Below are 6,000 nucleotides of genomic sequence, written 5' to 3'. Positions count from 1 at the left end.
AATGGCTCATATACCTAATATACATATAACTCTTAAGAATTGAGGAAAAAATAATAGAAAAAGAGATCTGACATGTGGTTATCAGAGGTGGAAGGTAGGGAGAGGGGGAATTGGAGGAAGGTAATCAAAAGGTACAAATTTCCAGTTATAAGATAAATAAGTACTAGGAATATACTATACAACATGATGACTATAGTTAACACTACTGAATGATATATAGAAAAGTTGTTTAAATTAGAGTAAATCCAAAGAGTTCTCATTACAAGGAGAAAATTGTTTTTCTTTTTTTCTTTCTTTTCTTTATATTGTAACTGTATGAGATTGTGGATGTCAGCTGAAACTATTGCAATCATTTCACAATATATGTAAATCAAACCTTCATGCTGTATGTCTTAAACTTATACAGTGAGGCATGTCAATTATTTCTCAATAAAACTGGAAAAAAATAAGTGAACAATACCAGCCTCCCAAAAAGACCAAAACCCAAGAGAAAAATGGGGAAAGTATGTGAATAGACAATTCACATAAAAGATCTAAAAATGGCCCTTAAACATATGAAAAGTTTTCAAATTCACTCAAAATTAAAGAAATACAAAGTAAAAATACACAGACACCATTTCTCACATATCAGACTGGCAAGAATATGAGAATGAATTCTGTTGGTGAGACTGAGGGAATAGGCACTGACGGTCAGAAGGCAAACTGCTACAACTCTTCTGGTGGTAAATCTGACAAGTCTAAAAATCTACATATATCCTTATTTTTTAATTTGTTTTATTGATATGTAATTCATATTCTATATAACTCACCTATTTAAAATGTACAATTCAATGTTTTTTTTAGTAAATTCACAACATTGTATAACCATACCACAATCAATTTTAGAACATTTTCATCATCCCAAAAAGAACCCCCATACACATTAGCAGTCACTCCTCATTTCCCCTCCTACCACTCCCCACCCCTAGCCCTAGGCAATCACTAATATCTCCTTCTTGTCTGTAAATAGCAAAGAGGCATATATGAGGATATAAGATTGAACATTCACAGAAATCATGGGGAGAATGCTGAAGTTGCCCAGGTTGTGAAATTGAGGATTCAAGATATATTTACCTAAATTCCCAAGGAAAAGTAAACTCACAGTGATAACTGTATTAAAAGTGAACAACACCATTGATTTAGACCTAGTATAGCACTATCACTACTAAGTCAAACTTACTTTCAAAATCCTGAAGAAGGAGTTTTTGAATAATGTTGAGCCAAGGTATTCACATGATTCCAAGGAAAATTTCATAAGTTCTACACTGAGATGCCCTCTAGTTAATCAAGGAATCAAGCAGTTCCTGGGGTTTCTGGATATTATTGGCTTAATCAGATCCATCCATTTGCCCTGGCAAACTCATCTTACTCTAATTCTCAAAAAAGGCTAGTTGTGGATAAAGGCAGCTACCCAATGTGAGGAAAAAAAACACATGGATACACTACCTTGAAGGATCCCCAAATTTCATGGAGGTCTAATCTACCCATCACAATTTAGAGCAGTAAATACCAGAAAAACTGTCTATGTCAATTGGGGAAGGTAGACTTTATTTTACAGACACTTTTCCTTTTCCTATGACCCTTGAGTCAAAACAGCCCACAAACACCAGAGAGGTGGCAGAGGAATGCTGTCCTGGAAGATTATATGGCCTGTGAATATCCTGATATCAATGTCAGTTGTAGCACAGCAGATGGGTACTGTGCAAAAAAGAGTTAATATAGCAGACCTGAGACTGCTACTCTTAGAAAAAGCCTGCTTATAAGTTTGATCCTTGGCTAGCATCTGGTAACTTAGGTTTTGGAGTATTTCCAGTCAACAATTAGGTGATTAGGGTGGCTCACTGTGCCTAGACTACTTGTGCAAGCAATGTAGTTTAATTCTAAACACCTGCTTTCCTTCTGGGAATCTGGAGTTTTGGTATGTGCTAAAAAGAGAATACTTATGTGATTAGTCCCCAGTAAAAATCTTGGGCACTTAGTCTCTAATGGGTATTTATAGTAGATACTATTTAACATACTTTGCAGGTTTTTTTTTTTTTATGGGAGAAGAGTGCACTATGTGTGACTCCTCATAGGAAGAAAAGAGCATAAGGAAGCCCACACAGGGATTTATCCAGATTCCACCTGTGTTTTTTTCCTTTATGGTCTAGCTGTGTATCCTTAATGTATTATTATAATAAATCTTAACTACAAATAAAACCATATATTGAGTCCTGTGAGCCTTTCTATCAAACTGCCAAACCTGGGGATAGTTTTGAGGATCTCTGACATATGATGCTTATTCACCTAGCCACTCACAGATAACCCCAATCAATGGTCAAAGAGTGTTCTAAGTCTTGAGGGAAGTGGCCTCTCCTTCAGGTGTGTGGTTCTTCTACAGTACACTAAAGGGCCACCGCAACCCATTTGAAACTCTGAATATGTATAGTAAGTGAAAAATTAATTCATGCAACAAATATTTATTAAGTACTAACTATATGCCAGGCACTGTGGTCTCAGACTAAGGACAAGCCTTGAAAGCCCCAAATCATTACTATATCCTATCTTGACCATGAAATTCTTCATGCAGTGTGATTTTATTGGACTTCAACATGGAGCTTTCTCCTTCCTAAGGTTTTAATACTATATTGGATGTAACAGACATTATCATTATGATGGTATGTTTTATCTACTTTCCTGGACTCTCACAACTACTACAATCTAATGAAGATCAGAACAGATATAAATTAATAGAAACTGAATAAACAATAGAAAAGATCAGCAAAAAATAACAAAAATAAGAATTGAATTTTTTTATTTTTTTTTATTTTTTATTTTTTTATGAAATTTATTGACAAATTGGTTTCCATACAACACCCAGTGCTCATCCCAAAAGGTGCCCTCCTCAATACCCATCACCCACCCTCTCCTCCCTCCCACCCCCCATCAACCCTCAGTTTGTTCTCAGTTTTTAACAGTCTCTTATGCTTTGGCTCTCTCCCATTCTAACCTCTTTTTTTTTCCTTCCCTTCCCCCATGGGTTCCTGTTAAGTTTCTCAGGATCCACATAAGAGTGAAACCATATGGTATCTGTCTTTCTCTGTATGGCTTATTTCACTTAGCATCACACTCTCCAGTTCCATCCACGTTGCTACAAAGGCCATATTTCATTTTTTCTCATTGCCACGTAGTACTCCATTGTGTATATAAACCACAATTTCTTTATCCATTCATCAGTTGATGGACATTTAGGCTCTTTCCATAATTTGGCTATTGTTGAGAGTGCTGCTATGAACATTGGGGTACAAGTGGCCCTATGCATCAGTACTCCTGTATCCCTTGGATAAATTCCTAGCAGTGCTATTGCTGGGTCATAGGGTAGGTCTATTTTTAATTTTCTGAGGAACCTCCACACTGCTTTCCAGAGCGGCTGCACCAATTTGCATTCCCACCAACAGTGCAAGAGGGTTCCCGTTTCTCCACATCCTCGCCAGCATCTATAGTCTCCTGATTTGTTCCTTTTGGCCACTCTGACTGGCGTGAGGTGATACCTGAGTGTGGTTTTGATTTGTATTTCCCTGATAAGGAGCGACGCTGAACATCTTTTCATGTGCCTGTTGGCCATCCGGATGTCTTCTTTAGAGAAGTGTCTATTCATGTTTTCTGCCCATTTCTTCACTGGGTTATTTGTTTTTCGGGTGTGGAGTTTGGTGAGCTCTTTATAGATTTTGGAGACTAGCCCTTTGTCCGATATGTCATTTGCGAATATCTTTTCCCATTCCGTTGGTTGCCTTTTAGTTTTGTTGGTTGTGTCCTTTGCTGTGCAGAAGCTTTTTATCTTCATAAGGTCCCAGTAATTCACTTTTGCTTTTAATTCCCTTGCCTTTGGGGATGTGTCGAGTAAGAGATTGCTACGGCTGAGGTCAGAGAGGTCTTTTCCTGCTTTCTCCTCTAAGGTTTTGAGGGTTTCCTGTCTCACATTTAGGTCCTTTATCCATTTTGAGTTTATTTTTGTGAATGGTGGGAGAAAGTGGTCTAGTTTCAACCTTCTGCATGTTGCTGTCCAGTTCTCCCAGCACCATTTGTTAAAGAGGCTGTCTTTTTTCCATTGGATGTTCTTTCCTGCTTTGTCAAAGATGAGTTGGCCATACGTTTGTGGGTCTAGTTCTGGGGTTTCTATTCTATTCCATTGGTCTATGTGTCTGTTTTTGTGCCAATACCATGCTGTCTTGATGATGACAGCTTTGTAGTAGAGGCTAAAGTCTGGGATGGTGATGCCTCCTGCTTTGGTCTTCTTCTTCAAAATTCCTTTGGCTATTCGGGGCCTTTTGTGGTTCCATATGAATTTTAGGATTGCTTGTTCTAGTTTCGAGAAGAATGCTGGTGCAATTTTGATTGGGATTGCATTGAATGTGTAGATAGCTTTGGGTAGTATTGACATTTTGACAATATTTATTTTTCCAATCCATGAGCAGGGAATGTCTTTCCATTTCTTTAAATCTTCTTCAATTTCCTTCATAAGCTTTCTATAGTTTTCAGCATACAGATCCTTTACATCTTTGGTTAGATTTATTCCTAGGTATTTTATGCTTCTTGGTGCAATTGTGAATGGGATCAGTTTCTTTATTTGTCTTTCTGTTGCTTCATTGTTAGTGTATAAGAATGCAACTGATTTCTGTACATTGATTTTGTATCCTGCAACTTTGCTGAATTCCTGTATCAGTTCTAGCAGACTTTTGGTGGAGTCTATCGGATTTTCCATGTATAATATCATGTCATCTGCAAAAAGCAAAAGCTTGACTTCATCTTTGCCAATTTTGATGCCTTTGATTTCCTTTTGTTGTCTGATTGCTGATGCTAGAACTTCCAGCACTATGTTAAACAGTAGCGGTGAGAGTGGGCATCCTTGTCGTGTTCCTGATCTCAGGGAAAAAGCTCTCAGTTTTTCCCCGTTGAGGATGATGTTAGCTGTGGGCTTTTCATAAATGGCTTTTATGATCTTTAAGTATGTTTCTTCTATCCCGACTTTCTCAAGGGTTTTTATTAAGAAAGGGTGCTGGATTTTGTCGAAGGCCTTTTCTGCATCGATTGACAGGATCATATGATTCTTCTCTTTTTTTTTGTTAATGTGATGTATCACGTTGATTGATTTGCGAATGTTGAACCAGCCCTGCATCCCAGGAATGAATCCCACTTGATCATGGTGAATAATTCTTTTTATATGCCGTTGAATTCGATTTGCTAGTATCTTATTGAGAATTTTTGCATCCATATTCATCAGGGATATTGGCCTGTAGTTCTCTTTTTTTACTGGGTCTCTGTCTGGTTTAGGAATCAAAGGAATACTGGCTTCATAGAATGAGTCTGGGAGTTTTCCTTCCCTTTCTATTTCTTGGAATAGCTTGAGAAGGATAGGTATTATCTCTGCTTTAAACGTCTGGTAGAACTCCCCTGGGAAGCCATCTGGTCCTGGACTCTTATTTGTTGGGAGATTTTTGATAACCGATTCAATTTCTTCGCTGGTTATGGGTCTGTTCAAGCTTTCTATTTCCTCCTGATTGAGTTTTGGAAGAGTGTGGGTGTTCAGGAATTTGTCCATTTCTTCCAGGTTGTCCAATTTGTTGGCATATAATTTTTCATAGTATTCCCTGATAATTGTTCGTATCTCTGAGGGATTGGTTGTAATAATTCCATTTTCATTCATGATTTTATCTATTTGGGTCATCTCCCTTTTCTTTTTGAGAAGCCTGGCTAGAGGTTTGTAATTTTGTTTATTTTTTCAAAAAACCAACTCTTGGTTTCGTTGATCTGCTCTACAGTTTTTTTAGACTCTATATTGTTTATTTCTGCTCTGATCTTTATTATTTCTCTTCTTCTGCTGGGTTTAGGCTGCCTTTGCTGTTCTGCTTCTAGTTCCTTTAGGTGTGCTGTTAGATTTTGTATTTGGGATTTTTCTTGTTTCTTGAGATAGGCCTGGATGGC

This window comes from Prionailurus bengalensis, chromosome X (assembly GCF_016509475.1).
Source record: "Prionailurus bengalensis isolate Pbe53 chromosome X, Fcat_Pben_1.1_paternal_pri, whole genome shotgun sequence".
Lineage (NCBI taxonomy): Eukaryota > Metazoa > Chordata > Mammalia > Carnivora > Felidae > Prionailurus > Prionailurus bengalensis.
The sequence above is the reverse complement of the archived record's forward strand: the minus strand, read 5'-3'. Positions refer to the sequence as shown.